Source organism: Triticum urartu, chromosome 4A (assembly GCF_056163025.1).
Source record: "Triticum urartu cultivar PI428250 chromosome 4A, HENAU_Tu73, whole genome shotgun sequence".
Lineage (NCBI taxonomy): Eukaryota > Viridiplantae > Streptophyta > Magnoliopsida > Poales > Poaceae > Triticum > Triticum urartu.
Window position 1 is genome coordinate 547,921,356 of NC_141876.1, and position 17,499 is coordinate 547,938,854.

General features: G+C 40.6%; 1 pseudogene across 1 annotated transcript; it reads left to right on the top strand.

Annotated features, from left to right (window-relative positions):
• Positions 1–2,782, top strand: LOC147976536 (uncharacterized; annotated as a pseudogene). Its single transcript, XR_015602270.1, has 3 exons — positions 1–12; positions 90–979; positions 1,082–2,782. The product of XR_015602270.1 is annotated as an uncharacterized LOC147976536 (transcript).
• The last annotated feature ends 14,717 nt before the right edge of the window (positions 2,783–17,499 follow it).

The following is a 17,499-nucleotide window of genomic DNA, read 5'->3' on the forward strand; positions in this document are numbered from 1 at the left end:
ATGCCACTGTTTGTTAGATGTGGAAACCTATTTAGACAATTAGTAATTTTGTTTCTATAAAATGTTACAGGAAGGGAAGATGAAACAAGACATTGAATTCTTTTTTTCAAGTTCGAACCACCGAAACTGCAGAAATAGGTCCTTCAACCCGAACAACTGATAATACACCTAGTGTTAGGGCTCAACTTAAACCCGATGATATTGAATCATACCCCGGTAAGAGAATGCCAATTGAGGATTTGGATGCGGACATTAGAGATCTTGCTAGAAGGGAGTACATTAATATGGGTCCATGCCAACCAACTGATCATACATATGAATAGACATATGGTAGAAGCTTTCACGATTATTGTTTTAATGATCATCGCAGCAGGTTGGAATATAGAATTGAAAAAAACAGCCTTTTGCTTTTATCGTTTTCTATTTAAGCAACCAAGAGCTAAAAACTATGGTATTGAAGCATTCACGAAAAATGGATTTAAATCTTGGAAGGATGGACCTAAAGTTTTTAATCAGCATGTTGGCAAGCATGATAGTGCTCACAATAAAGCTAGACAACATTATGTTGATTTCAAAAATCAAAGACAAAATCTGCCACATGTGTCTGATAGGGGCTCTAAGAAGAAAGAAGAAGAATACAAAGCTCGTATCTTCATTATATTGGGCATTGTCAAAAGAATTATACTACAAGCTCTTGCTTTTCGTGGTCATGATGGGTTTGCTAGCTCAATGAATAAGGGTAACTTTAAAGAGTTGTTGGACTTGTTCATAAAGAAAGACCCAAAGGTGGAAAAATTGTTTGGGGATGCAGGAGGGAACCATCAAATGACTTCACATGAGATACAATTGGATTTATGCAAGGCTTATGCACAAGAGACCACCAAAGTCATTATTGAGGAGATTGGAGATAGGAAATCTACTTTACTTGTTGATGAGTCAGAGATGCATCTATGAAGGAGAAAATGGCTATGTGTTTGAGGTTAGTAGCTTTCCTCGTATTGTATGTGTGTGTTGTTGTAGACTTGTAGGTGTCTTTTCTTGAAGTTTTTATATATTAATCATGCTCCATTCTCTTATGTAGGTATCTTGGCAAACGAGGGGAGGTGATTGAGAGATTCATGGCAGTTGAGCATGTTCCCGACACAAGATCAACTTTACTGAAGGCAGCTTTGGATGGTATGTTTGCTACTCTTGGCTTATCTGTGTCTAATTTGAGAGGACAGGGTTATGATGGGGCTTCAAACATGAGAGAGGAATTCCATGGGTTGCAAAGATTGATCTTGGAGGAAAATCCTTATGCTCATTATATACATTGTTTTGCCCATCAGTTACAATTAGTGGTTGTTGCTGTTGCCAAGTGTTGTTCATCAGTAAGAGATTTTTTTAATACACGAGCATGGTGGTTAACATTGTGAATGCTTCTTGTAAAAGACATGATCAATTGGCCCAAGAGAAACATGATGAAATAGTGCGTCAAATAGAGGCTGGGGAACTTCTTGTGGGAAAAGGAAAAAACCAATTAACTAACCTTGCAAGACCGGGTGATACACGGTGGGGATCACATCATAAAACCTGGTGCCCTCTTGTTGAGATGTGGAAACCAGTTATAAAGGTATTAGAAAATCTACATAAAGATGCAGATAATGTTGCACAAAGAACCACAACCGCGGGATTGATAAAGCATATGGAGTCCTTTGAATTTGTTCTCATATTGCATCTTATGATTACACTATTGGGCAAGACTTACAATCTGTCACAATGCTTGCAACTGAAAAATCAGAATATTGTACGTGTCGTGGGATTGATTAAAACCACATTGGATGATATTGAAATATAAGGCAGAATAGTTGGGATGGGCTCTTTAAAGAGGTAACAGACTTTTGTGTCAAACACAACATTGTAGTGCCAAATATGGAAGATACAAGAACTGCCAATGGGCGTTCAAGGAGTTGGGGTGGGCAATTGGTAACTTACAACCGTCATTTCAGAAATGAAATATTCAATGTGTTGCATGATCAACTTATTGTGGAGTTAAACAACCGCTTTGCTGAAAGGTCTACTCAATTGTTGAGATGCATTGCTTGTCCTGACCCCAAGAATTCATTTGTCAACTATAATGAAGACAAGCTAGTAGATCTCGCTAATATGTACACCGCTGACTTCTCTACATACGAAGTTAGTTTTGTCCTTAGAAACCAACTAGACTCATTCATTCGGGAAGCAAGAGCTGATCCACATTTGATGAATTGCAATGACCTTGGTCATCTTGCCATAAATATGGTTACAACTGATATGCACACAACTTTTCCCTTGGTTTACCATCTTGTTGAGTTAGCATTGATATTACCTGTTGCAACCGCAACAGTGGAAAGGGCATTCTCGACAATGAGCATTATCAAGAATGGATTGAGGAACAAAATGGGTGATGATTGGATGCATCATAGAATGGTATGTTACATTGAGCGAGATTTGTGACTATTGAAGAATCAAAGATCATCGAGCGATTTCAAGGTTATCGCAATTGCAAACGCCTTTTGCCTCGTCCTAGACATAAGTTTTAAAATTTTGCATCTATTATTAATTTTTTTCTTGCTATATTATGCACTGATTTGCATTTCAAAATTTACCATTCAAGGTTTAGCTTCTTCAGCTATCGAAGATGTAGTCATGGGAGGTTTGGATCAACCAATCTTTTGATTTGGTATTAATCTTTTGTATCATCTATATATGCTACATATTGTCTTTTGAGTTATCTTGCTTTAGTTGACCCATCATGGAACAAATGCTGTCATTGGATATTATGTTTGGTGTATTATTAGTTATGTAATATAGATCGACTTTCGTATGACTTGAAACTGGAGTTTTTTGGGGTAGTTTTTAGCCCTTAGTTTCTCGCATGGGGCATCAGCCAATCCTGGCTCCGCCACAGGGGACAGGCAGGGCACTCCCACCGCCGCCAGCACCCTCCTTCTCCCTCACTCCTCCCTCGCCGCCGCCAAAGGACGCGGTCGAGCAAATCCTATCCGGTGTTGGCAGCGGCGGGGTGTTTTGCCTTTTGCGCAGGGCCTCCGTCATGGGGAGGCGCCGCTGGGCCGGGACACCGCGATGGAGTGGGTCACGATGGTGTGGCGGCGGATCCCCACGGCAGTGGTGCTCGGGACCGGCGGTGCACGGCGAGCTTCGAGGTGGCGGATCATGCAGGCGAGGGGGTGGTGATGGATCCTGATTTGGCATTCGTCTTCAATCAGTGGCACGAGATGTGGGTAGCGCGGGCCAGTGTTCACTGTGGTAGCGATGGCATCGGCGTGGTGGAGGCAGCGGTGTGGTGGCGGTCCTAGTGCTCTTATCGCATCACAACAATGATCAACATGATATGTCCTCTTTGATCTGGCTGTCGACGTGTTCCGGAACTGCTGCCAGAGATCTAGCCCAACGATATCTAAATCAGATAGAATCCGGTTGTGCGCGTCCATATCAGCCTACACGGCTCCATGAGGGCACGGTATGAAGCTCAATTGCTTGTTGACACCATGGGACATGTTGGTATCTCGATTTCCATGGCGTAGATAACGATGTAGAAGGTCATGGTAACTGAGATGGAGGATCAGTAAGGCGAAGGGGGCCTTGGAGGCGGGAGTCAGCTAGGTGTTTGATAAACTCTCAGAAGCAGCAGTGAAAAGTGGGGGCGGCAACACTGAAGGATTTTGTTTTTGGTGGTGCTCTTCGGGTGCCAGATGACTTTCAGGGTGAAAACACAAGGTCTAACCTTCATTAGTTATGCCTAGCAATTGCATTGCTGATTGTAGAGTTTTGAGAACTCGGACTACCTCCAAGTGAAAACCTAAGATCTTGGATTGGGCGACGACGGTGCTTGTGCACTGTTTTCTTTTTGAAGGCATCAATTTTCAAGACCTTTTATGTTTTCCAAGTGCTGTCTTTGGTGGTGGTTTATGTGATACTGCTAAGATGAGTTGATCATCGTCGCGAGGCCTTTGATTTTTTTCCTTTGATTTTTTTCTTTTCGGACTGTGTGTGACATCTTGTTGTTGCAGAGGCTGGGTGTAATTGGTATCTTCGCGATACTAATATATTCCCTTTTTCAACAAAAACCAAATTTAATGCAAACCAGATGATTTACATTTAAACCGGACTGAATTCATAAAAAGTTTGAAATTTTCATTAAACGAAAGCGGACATGCATTTCTTTAACATACCAAAAGCTATCCTAGTCTAAATTTTCACCAACCATGGGCACGGCCGCGTTCCACATCATGATCTTTGCCAAACCTAGATGGTTATGTCTCCCATGCCTTACTCTTCCCCATCCGCGGTCCGCAGCCCGACCATGGACATCTCCGGTCGTGGTGACGTGGATGCACCAGGCTCATGGCCAGACTGGTGCAAAGGACGCAGAGCTGTTGACGTTGGCAACGTTCCCGCCCGCAATTGCCTACGTCGTCTCTGCGTCTGCCTTCGCCTTGTTCTCATTGAATAGGGTGTCGCACTCCGCTGCCATGACGCACGGTCGCCACCACTCACAGCGGATGTCGCGGGCGATGTGCATGGACTCATACAGCGCCGACCGCTCATCCACGAAGTTCAGGTTCTCCGCAACCATGGCTGCGACGACATCCTCATTCACCTGCATGCTGGTGATATGTCCCTCTGCGTGTCGGTGCTGCATGAGGAGCTATAGGTTGTATCGCTGCTCCTCTTGCAGCACATGGAGATCGGCGACGCAAACGATTGTGGTTGTTCCTCCTCTGCCTTGAGTGATAAAGTCAAATCCAATAGATCTCGCGTAGAGGGTCCCGAGCCGGTAGCCTTGGCATGATGGTAACAGGGGACACAAGATTTACCCAGGTTTGGGCTCTCCCGAAAAGATAATACCCTACGTCCTACTTTGATTGTATTGTTTTGAAGGGAGTACAGAGTACATGTTGATCTACCACGAGATTTACCCATGTTTGGGCCCCCCCGAAAAGATAATACCCTATGTCCTACTTTGATTGTATTGATTTGAAGGGAGTACAGAATACATGTTGATCTACCACGAGATCGTGTGTGTATGACAGTTATGAATCTCTAAAATGTGATCTATCGACTAGCCTGGCCTCGATTTATATAATGTACTCGAGGCCTAGGATAACAGGAGTCCTATTGGGCTATGTCGGTGGAGAGGAGTCCTCCATGGATTAGGCATCCTTATCTTGAACAACAACACTTCTGGAATATTCCTCCTATGCAGCATGGGACTTCTTGACATGGCCCCTTGATGAACCGCCATGGGGGTCCTCGGCCTAGCCTACCTGGCTGGGAGATGCTCCTCGGCTCTTCAGAACTACTCCTTGTCCTTAGTCAGCGGTCTTGAAAGCTGGTTCAACAAGTATTCTCATTTCTGATCTTGAGGATCGCCAAAGCACATCTGAGTATACATGCCGAGCATCTAAGGAGCCCCTTTAGGTTCTCGATCTTTATCAAATGCCTTATTTTTTCATGCCACGCCACAGGTTTTAAGTTTTTTTGGCATGTATTGCGATGCCTCTTGCAACCGGTCTCTATGCTAGACTGCTTCCGAAGTGGTGCACCACCTTGGTTTTGAGTTGTCGATGTAGCTGGCTGGCCTCTGTGGAAAAAAGTTAGCCTACCAAGCCAGTTTCTGTGAGCGAATATTTAGTGGAGCAATTCCGATTGATGCAATTTATTCACTGTCAAGATGCATAGGTGATGACCCACAAGTATAGGGGATCAATTATAGCTCTTTTCGATAAGTAAGAGTGTCGAACCCAATGAGGAGCAGAATGAAATGACAAGTGGTTTTCAGTAAGGTACTGTCTGCAAGTGCTGAAATTGTAAGTAGCGAGTAGTTTGGTAGCAAGATAATCTGTAACGAGCAAGTAAAGATAATTGTAACAAGTATGCATCAAGGTAGCCCAATCCTTTTGAGACAAAGGACAGGCCAAAATGGTCTCTTATGATAAGCAAAGAGTTCTTGAGAGTACACGGGAATTTCATCTAGTCACTTTCATCATATTGGTTTGATTTGTGTTCGCTACTTTGATAATTTGATATGTGGCTCGACCGGTGCTTAGGTGCTGTTCTTACTTGAACAAACCTCCTACTTATGATTATTAAGGATAAATCCTAACCATAGCATTAAATTTAGGATCCAATAAGTCCCTTACAGAATAGTGCATAAACTGGGGTTTAAGTTCCTGTCACTCTCGCAACCCACCATCTATTTACTACTCCACAATGCATTCCCTTAGGCCCAAATATGGTGAAGTGTCATGTAGTCGACGTTCACATGACACCACTAAGGGAATCACAACATACATACTATCAAAATATCAAACACATATCAAATTCACATGATTACTTGCAACATGATTTATCCTGTGACCTCAAGAACAAAGGTAACTACTCACAAACAACAAACATGCTCATGATTAGAGGGGTATTAATATGCATAATGGATCTAAACATATAATCTTCCACCAAATAAACCATATAACAATCAACTACAAGATGTAATCAACACTACTAGTCACCCCCTAGCAACAATCTATAGTTCTGGTAACAAGATTGAATATAAGAGATGAACTAGGGTTTGAGATGAGATGGTGCTGGTGAAGATGTTGATGGAGATTGCCCTCCCCAAGATGGTAGAGTTGTTGGTGATGATGATGACGATGATTTCCCCCTCTGAGAGGGAAGTTCCCCTGATAGAATCGCTCCGTCGGAGGGCAAAAGTGCTCCTGCCCAAGTTTCGCCTCGAGGCGGCGGCGCTCCATCCAAAAAGTATTATTGTGATTTTTTCTAGGTCAAAACCACTTCATACCAGAAGATGGGCACCGGAGGTGGGTTGAGGAGGCCACAACCCACCAGGGCGCGCCAGGGGGGCTTGGCGCGCCGAGGTGGGTTGTGCCCACCTGGTGGCCCCTCTGGTACTTATTGACTCCAATATTTCTTATATATTCCATAAAAAAATCTCCGTAAAGTTTCAGCCCATTTGGAGTTGTGCAGAATAGGTGGCCTGACGTAGCTTTTCCAGGTCCAGATTTCCAGCTGCTGGAATTCTCCCTCTTGGTGTGTTCCTTGCAAATTATGAGAGAAAAGGCATTAGAATTACTCCAAAAAGCATTATTATGGATAAAAACATTGTAAATAACAGTAAGAAAATATGATGCAAAATGGACGTATCAGCTCCCCCAAGCTTAGACCTCGCTTGTCCTCAAGCGAAAACCGAAATCGAAAAACATGTCAACATGCTTTGAGAGAGAGGTGTCGATAAAAACAAAGTACGGACATAGAAGCATCATGTTGATTATTATAACAACAACAAGATTAAACAAAGGACTTTTATCATAGAGCTTTCATCATATACTTCCTACGAATAAGTAATAGTTCATCACACAATCGAAGTATAAAGCAAAAACTTTATTAGAAACCAACAAACTATGTTCTCGGTCAACTTTGCAACTACAATTCATCATCTTTTCAGGAAGAGTCACCTATCAGAGCCTTTAAAGCAAGTCCACATACTCAACCATCATATAGTCTTCTATGATAGCTAACACTCACCTTGTACCCATGAACAAAACATTTCAATCAGACACATAGAAAGATAGGGGCTTATAATTTCGCCTCCCAACATGCTCACCTCAAGGGTGATGTCAACAATAATAACACATGATGTCTATATTCAACTGGACATATGTGCCTAGATCTTTCCTCACCACATGATGCTTGCCAAAAGAGAGAATAAAAAGGAATAGAAGGAAAACTTTGACTCTTTGCATAAAAGTAAAGGATAGGCCCTTCACAGAGGGAAGCAGAGGTTGCCATGCGCTTATTTGTTTGCATGCTTAACCCCTTAGTGCAAAAGAACGTCATGTTACATTTCCCCTTAAGATGACAACCTTTATTATGCAGTCTGTCGCTTCTATTCGTTGTCATCCAAGTTCGTGCAACGCTCAATTTTCTCTTGCACTAAAAGATCTCACATAGCTAGAAGCAATTTTTATTGCCTTTTTGACCTAGGTAGGTATGGTGGACACTTGAAAAAGATTTGGGTTTAAGGGTTTTTGGATGCACAAGTAGTATCTCTACTTAGTACAGAATTTTTGGCTAGCAAAGATAGGGGGCAAGCATCACATGTTAAAGGATCTATGACAATATGACTTCTATGTGAATATAAACAAACATAAACCCTTAAGTTGTCTTCCTTGTCCAACGTCAACAATTTTGGCATATAATATTTTGATGAGGGCTCACAATCACAAAAGATTTCTAGGATATTATATCTATATGCGAATCTTCTCTTCCCTTATTAATTCTTTCATGAGTTGCATCATTGACTAATGCTATGTTTGTCAATATCTAATAAAATTTTCTTACCTATACTTTTCCTTATGTGGTGCTATCACCTACCGTAAGATTAGAATATAATCTTATTGGCTTATTTCCCTTCTTTTATTTATTTCCTTTCTCTTTTCCTTTCCTTCTTATTTCTTTTTTATTAGCAACATGAAAATAAAGAAAGCAAAAACTCAAACTAACTTTATTATATAACTTGCACACGATAACAATGATAGATCACTAAGCAAACTCAAAAAGAAGAAAAGATCGAACTAAACTTTATTCTTCTAAGCAAAAGATTTAACTAAGATAAGTAAAAGTAAAAAGATAGTGGGATGACACGGTACCGGTGCACCTCCCCCAAGATTGGCGGAAGCCAAGGGGAGTGCCCATACCCGATACTCAGTTCTCCTTTGGTGGTGAAGAAGGTGATGGTGGTGATGAAGCGATCTTGTCAAGAGATCCTGCAGCCGACGAGTGACGCTCTGAAGATAGATGATATGCTCTTGATGCAGAATATTTTCACGAGCGAGACACTTATTTTGTATGCGAACCATTTCAAAAGCACGAAAAGCTTTAATCTCAGCATGAGTAAGGTGAGTAAGACATGGTTTAAGGATATCTTCCTCCTCCTCGGCCAATAGTGCTTGTGTTTCCACCGGGGATGGATCCACGGTAGTTTCCTTGCCCTTGTATCCTTTGATAGCGTCCGTGGGCTCCTCCCTCTTCGTCTCGATCTTCATCATCCAAGCATCTTCTTCCATGTGGTTGGAGGAACAGGAAGACATGCCACCCAGCTTGACAAATCTGGCCAGGAACAACAAGAAAAGAGAACAGAGAATTTTCTCCACGATATAGTGGTTAATGGGTTCGGGAAGTATATATAATTTTTTTTATCTTGGAGGACAAATATATGGAAGAAAAATGGAGTACGAGAGGTGTCTGATAACCCACAAGTATAGGGGATTGCAACAGTTTTCGAGGGTAGAGTATTCAACCCAAATTTATTGATTCGACACAAGGCGAGCCAAAGAATATTCTCAAGTATTAGCAGCTGAGTTGTCAATTCAACCACACCTGGAAACTTAATATCTGCAGCAAAGTATTTAGTAGCAAAGTAATATGGTGGTAGTGGTAACGGTAGCAAAAGTAATATTTTTGGTTTTATAGTGATTGTAACAATAACGACGAAAAAGTAAATAAGCGAAGAACAATATATGAAAAGCTCGTAGGCAATGGATCAGTGATGGATAATTATGTCGGATGCGATCAATCATGCAACAGTTATAACATGGGGTGACACAGAACTAGCTCCAGTTCATCAATGTAATGTAGGCATGTATTCCGAAAATAGTCATACATGCTTATGGGAAAGAACTTGCATGACATCTTTTGTCCTACCCTCCCGTGGCAGCGGGGTCCTATTGGAAACTAAGGGATATTAAGGCCTCCTTTTAATAGAGTACCGGACCAAAGCATTAACACATAGTGAATACATGAACTCCTCAAACTACGGTATTCACCGGTAAGTATCCCGATTATTGTCACTTCAGGGTTAACGGATCATAACACATAATAGGTGACTATAGACTTGCAAGATAGGATCAAGAACTCACATATATTCATGAAAACATAATAGGTTCATATCTGAAATCCTGGCACTCGGGCCCTAGTGACAAGCATTAAGCATAGCAAAGTCATAGCAACATCAATCTCAGAACACAGTGGATACTAGGGATCAAACCCTAACAAAACTAACTCGATTACATGATAAATCTCATCCAACCCATCACCGTCCAGCAAGCCTACGATGGAATTACTCACGCACGGCGGTGAGCATCATGAAATTGGTGATGGAGGAAGGTTGATGATGACGATGGCGATGGATTCCCCTCTCCGGAGCCCCGAACGGGCTCCAAATCAGCCCTCCCGAGAGAGTTTAGGGCTTGGCGGCGGCTCCGTGTTGTAAAACGCGATGAATCCTTCTCTCCGATCCCCCCCCCCGAACACGAATATATAGAGTTGGAGTTGAAGTCGGAAGAGCACCAGGGGCCCACGAGGCAGGGGCGCGCCCCCACCCTCGTGGACAGGGTGTGGGCCCCCTGGCCTTGATTCTTTTGCCAGTATTTTTTATATATTCCAAAAATAATCTCCATTGATTTTTAGGTCATTCCAAGAACTTTTATTTCTGCACAAAAAATAACACCATGGCAATTCTGCTGAAAACGGCGTCAGTCCGGGTTAGTTCCATTCAAATCATGCAAGTTAGAGTCCAAAACAAGGGCAAAAGTGTTTTGGAAAAGTAGATACGTTGGAGACGTATCAACTCCCCAAGCTTAAACCTTTGCTTGTTCTCAAGCAATTCAGTTGATAAACTGAAAGTGATAAAGAAAAACTTTTACAAACTCTGTTTGCTCTTGTTGTTGTAAATATGTAAAGCCAACATTAAAGTTTTCAGCAAAGATTATGAACTAACCATATTCACAATAACATTTAGGTCTCATGTTTACTCATATCAATGACATAATCAACTAGCGAGCAATAATAATAAATCTCAGATGACTACACTTTCTCAAAACAATCATAATATGATATAACAAGATGGTATCTCGCTAGCCCTTTCTAAGACCACAAAACATAAATGCAGAGCACCCCTGAAGATCAAGGGCTAATTGGAAATTGTAATTCATGGTAAAAGAGATCCAGTCAAGTCATACTCAATGTAAACTAATAGTAATACATGCAAATGACATCGGTGCTCTCCAACTGGTGCTTTTTAATAAGAGGATGATGACTCAACATAAAAGTAAATGGATAGGCCCTTCGCAGAGGGAAGCAGAGATTTGTAGAGGTGCCAGAGCTCGATTTTGAAATAGAGATGAATAATATTTTGAGCGGTATACTTTAATTGTCAACATAACAACCGAGAGATCTCGATATCTTCCGTGCTACACACATTATAGGCGGTTCCCAAGCAGAATGGTAAAGTTTATACTCTCCCACCACCAACAAGCATCAATCCATGGCTTGCCCGAAACAATGGGTGCCTCCAACTAACAACAATTCTGGGAGAGTTTTGTTTGCAATTATTTTGATTTGATTTGAGCATGGGACTGGGCATCTCGGTGACCAGCCATTTTCTCGTGAGTGAGGAGCGGAGTCCACTCCTCTTGAGAATAACCCGCCTAGCATGGAAGATACAGACAGCCCTAGTTGATACATGAGCTATTCGAGCATACAAAACAGAATGTTTATTTGAAGGTTTAGAGTTTGGCACATACAAATTTATTTGGAACGGCAGATAGATACCACATATAGGAAGGTATTGTGGACTCATATGGAATAACTTTGGGGTTTATGGAGTTGGATGCACAAGCAATATTCCTGCTTAGTACAAGTGAAGGCTAGAAAGAGACTGGGAAGCGACCAGCTAGAGAGCGACAACAGTCATGAACATGTATTAAAATTAATCAACACTAAATGCAGGCATGAATAGAATATAATTCACCATGAACATAAATATCGTGGAGGCTATATTGATTTTGTTTCAACTACATGTGTGAACATGTGCCAAGTCAAGCCACTCGAATCGTTCAAAGGAGGATACCACCCTATCATACCACATCACAACCATTTTAATGGCATGTTGGCACGCAAGGTAAACCATTATAAACTCCTAGCAAATTAAGCACGGCATGAGCAACTATAATCTCTAATTGTCATTGCAAACATGTTTCATTCATAATAAGCTAAATCAGGAAAGATGAACTAATCATATTTACAAAAACAAGAGAGGTCGAGTTCATACCAGGTTTTCTCATCTCAATCAGTTCATCATATATCATCATTATTGCCTTTCACTTGCACGACCGAATAGTGTGGATAATAATAATAGTGCACATGCATTGGACCAAGCTGGAATCTGCAAGCATTCAACTCAGGAGAGAAGACAAAGTAATATGGGCTCTTTGTTAGATCAACAATAATGCATATGAGAGCCACTCAACATTTTCATCGTGGTCTTCTCCTCTCGACCCCCAAAGAAAAGAAAGGAACAAAACTATTTACACAGGAAAGCTCCCAACAAGCAAAAGAAGCATGAGAAATCTTTTTGGGTTTTCATTTTAATTACTACTATTACAGGCATGGAAAGTAAACTAACTAAAAGCTACAACTATTTTTTTGGTTTTTCTTAAGGTTTTTCAAACACACAAGAAGAAAGCTTAAAAAGAAAATAAACTAGCATGGATGATACAATGAAAAAGTATGAGCACCGACAACTCGCATGTGTGTGTGAACATAAATATAATGTCGGTGAGAAATACGTACTCCCCCAAGCTTAGGCTTTTGGCCTAAGTTGGTCTATGCCCAAGGATCAAAGTTGTAGCTGGGGTCATACTGAGAGGCAGCGACAATTGCCTCATGAGCTGCAGCTTGGAGGTGAGCTGCCTCCGTCCTCCTCTCGTACTCACTCGCCTCCTCCCTGGTTATAACATATCTCCCGTTTGTTTGAAAGTCAAAGAAAGCATGAGCAGGGAGAGCAATGTGGAAAGTGCGCCGTCTGTCAAATATTAATCGGTGCTGGAGGAACTGATTGTTCCTCTCAACAAACTGATGACGAACCATAGCATTATAATCTAGATAAGTAGGAGGCAACTCAATATCATCCCCACGTATGGGTATACCAAGAAAGTTAGCTACACGAGTTGCATAAATTCCACCAAACAAATCTCCAGTTAAACCATTAAGATGCAACCTACGTGCAACAATAGCCCCCAAGTTATATTGTGTATCTGCTAATACATCACTCTTGAGAACACTAAGATCTGGAATGCACATGTGACAAGCCTCATCCTTACCATTAATGCATCTACCTATAAAGAGAGCAAAATAATGTATGGCAGGAAAATGAATGCTCCCTATGGTAGCTTGTGTTATTTCTCTAGATTCCCACACAGTGGTACTAGCAAGAAATTCTTTAAATTCAGATTTGCGAGGTTCACTAGCACTACCCCACTATGGGAGTCTACAAGCAGTATTAAAATCTTCTAAGTCCATAGTATAAGATTTATCATAAAGATCAAATAGGACAGTGTGAGAATTGTGCGAGGATGTAAATTTAAACCTTCTCACAAATGAATCAGTTAAGTAGAGGTATTGCCAGCACTATCTGCCTCGAAGCTCTCTAGATCAGCATTATGCACATATGCGTCAAATTCTTCCTTGATGCCTTCCGAACCATGAAATCCTCTGACGGCCATTCACAAGGCCGCACTTGAGCCTCCCTTGGTAGTTCATTGTCTGGCTCGCGTATTGCGGGCCTTGGGCCTTGCTTCCTTGAGGAACCACCTTGGTACATTTTCCTAAACATATTTCTTCCTCTGAAAAATTTCTAAAACTTTTAGTGACTCAAAATAAAAGTGAACCAAACTCAACAAAATTGATAGCAACTACTCCTACAAGTGCCTAGAGGCTATACCATGCATTAAAACTACTCTTGACCACATAAATTTGACATGCAAGCTCAAGAACAGGGTCACCTAAGCAACAAAAATTTGCAATAAATAAAGCACTAGAGCAAAAAACTAATTGGACCATTGGAGGAGTCACATACCGAAGAACAATCCCCAAAGAAGTTTTGCGAATGGAACTTTGAGCAAGGAGATCAAAAATGGCAGCAAGATGAGCAAGAACTCGGGTTTGAGCTGGAGATCAAAAATGGCAGCAAGATGAGCAAGAACTCGGGTTTGAGCTGGTGGGTGATTTTTTCTGGAGCAAGACGAAGTGTGTGGGTGCAAGGATTGGAGGGGGCCCACATGGGGTACACAAGGTAGGGGGAGCACCCAAGGGGGTGGGCGCGCCCTCCACCCTTGTGGGCACATGGTGGGTCCCCCTGGTGTGTTCTCAGTGCCAATAATTCTTAAATATTCTAGAAAAATCATATTAAATTTTCAGGGCATTTGGAGAACTTTTATTTTTGGGGTATTTTTTATTGCAAGGATAATTCAGAAAACAGACAGGAAATACTATTTTTTGCTTTATTTAATATAAATAACAGAAAGTAAAAAGAGGGGACAGAAAGTTGTGCTTTCTAACTTCATCCATCTCATGCTCATCAAAAGGAATCCACTAACAAGGTTGATCAAGTCTTGTTAACAAACTCATTCCAAATCGCATGACACTAGAGAAATCGAATAACACTAGGTTACCTCAACAAGGATATGCACATCCCCAACAATAAGAATATCATATTTCTTCTTGACAGTAGGAAGAGGAAATTCAAAACCTCCAATAGTGATTGTTGAAAATTTTCCAATAGAATTGATACTGTGGACTTGAGGTTGTTTCCTCGGAAAGTGTACTGTATGCTCATTACCATTAACATGAAAAGTGGCATTGCCTTTGTTGCAATCAATAACAGCCCCTGCAGTATTCAAAAATGGTCTACCAAGGATAATCGACATACTATCGACCTCGGGAATATCAAGAATAACAAAGTCCGTTAAAATAGTAACGTTTGCAACCACAACAGGCACATCCTCACAAATACTAGCAGTTGATTTATCAGCCATTTGTAAAGATATTTCAGTAGGTGTCAACTTATTCAAATCAAGTCTATGATATAAAGAGAGAGGCATAACACTAACACTGGCTCCAAGATCACATAAAGTAGTTTTAACATAGTTTCTTTTAATGGAGCATGGTATAGTTGGTACTCCTGGATCTCCAAGTTTCTTTGGTATTCCACCCTTCAAAGTGTAATTAGCAAGCATGGTGGAAATTTCAGCTTTTGGTATCTTTATTTTATTAGTAACAATATCCTTCATGTATTTAGCATAAGGATTCATTTTAAGCATATCAGTCAAATGCATACGCAAAAAGATAGGTCTAATCATTTCAGCAAAGCGCTCAAAATCCTCATCATCCTTTTTCTTGGATGGTTTAGGAGGAAAAGGCATGGGTTTCTGAACCCATGGTTCTCTTTCTTTACCGTGCTTCCTAACAACAAAGTCTCTCTTATGTTAACGTTGATTCTTTGATTGTGGGTTATCAAGATCAACAGCAGGTTCAATCTCTACATCATTATCATTGCTAGGTTGAGCATCAACATGAACATCATCATTAACATTATCACTAGGTTCATGTTCATTACCAGATTGTGTTTCAGCATCAGAAATAGAAATATCATTGCGATTCTCAGGTGTGCCAACAACAGGTTCACTAGGAGCATGCAAAATCCTATCATTTTTCTTTTTCTTCTTCCTAGAAGAACTAGGTGCATCAATATTAGCTCTTTGAGAATCTTGCTCAATTCTCTTAGGACGGCCCTCAGGATACAAAGGTTCCTGAGTCATCTTACCCCCTCTAGTCATAACTCTAACAACATTATCATTTCTCTTATTGTTTAATTCATTGAGCAAATCATTCTGAGCTTTAAGTACTTGTTCTACTTGAGTGGTAACCATAGAAGCATGTTTACTGATAAGTTTAAGTTCACCTTTAACTCTAGACATATAATCACTCAAGTGTTCAAGCATATCAGCATTGCGTTTCAATTGTCTACCAACATAAGCATTGAAGTTTTCTTGTTTAACAATAAAATTATCAAACTCATCTAAGCATTGGCTAGCAGACTTATAACGAGGAATATCACCTTCATCAAATCTATAGAGAGAATTTACCTTTACTACCTATGTCGGGTTATCAAGACCATCTATTTCTTCAATAGGTGGTAAATTCTTAACATCTTCATCTTTAATACCTTTTTCTTTCATAGATTTCTTTGCCTCTTGCATATCTTTAGGACCGAGAAATAGAATACCCCTTTTCTTTGGAGTTGGCTTAGGAGTTGGTTCAAGAAGTGTCCAATCATTTTCATTACTCAACATATTATTCAATAGCAATTCAGCTTGATCAACAGTTCTTTCCCTGAAAACACAACCAGAACAACTATCCAGGTAATCTCTGGAAGCATCGGTTAGTCCATTACAAAAGATATCAAGTATTTCATTTTTCTTGAGAGGATGATCAGGCAAAGCATTAACTAATTGGAGAAGCCTCCCCCAAGCTTGTGGGAGACTCTCTTCTTCAATTTGCATAAAATTATATATTTCCCTTAAGGAAGCTTGTTTCTTATGAGCGGGGAAATATTTAGCAGGGAAGTAATAAATCATATCCTGGGGACTACGCACACAACCAGGATCAAGAGAATTAAACCATGTTTTAGCATCACCCTTTAATGAGAACGGAAACAACTTAAGGATAAAGTAATAGTGAGTTTTCTCATCATGAGTAAACAGCGTGGCTATATCATTTAATTTAGTAAGATGTGCCACAACAGTTTCAGATTCATAGCCATAAAAAGGATTAGATTCAACCAAAGTAATTAACTCAGGATCGACAGAGAAATCATAATCCTTATCAGTAATAAAGATAGGTGAAGTAGCAAAAGCAGGGTCATATTTCATTCTAGCATTCAAAGACTTTTCTTTAAGCTTAGCTAATAATTTCTTAAGATCAGATCTATCATTGCAAGCAAGAAAGTCTCTAGCAGTTTCTTCATCCATAACATAACCCTCAGGCACAACATGCAATTCATATCTAGGGGGAGAATCTTCATCATCACTTTCATCAATATTATCAGTTTCAATAATTTCATTCTCTCTAACCCTAGCCAGTTGTTCATCAAGAAATTCACCTAATGGCACAGTATTATCAAGCATAGAAGTAGTTTCATCATAAGTATCATGCAAAGCAGAAGTGGCATCATCAATAACATGCGACATATCAGAATGAATAGCAGGTGTAGGTGTCACAAGTTTACTCAAAACATAAGGTGAATCAAGTGCAGAGCTAGATGGCAGTTCCTTACCTCCCCTCGTAGTTGAGGGAAAAATCTTGGTTCTTTGATCTTTCAAGTTCTTCATAGTGACCAGCAGATATAAATCCCAAGTGACTCAAAGAATAGAGCTATGCTCCCCGGCAACAACGCCATAAAATAGTCTTGATAACCCACAGGTATAGGGGATCGCAATAGTTTTCGAAGGTAGAGTATTCAACACAAATTTATTGATTCGACACAAGGGGAGCCAAAGAATATTCTCAAGTATTAGCAACTGAGTTGTCAATTCAACCACA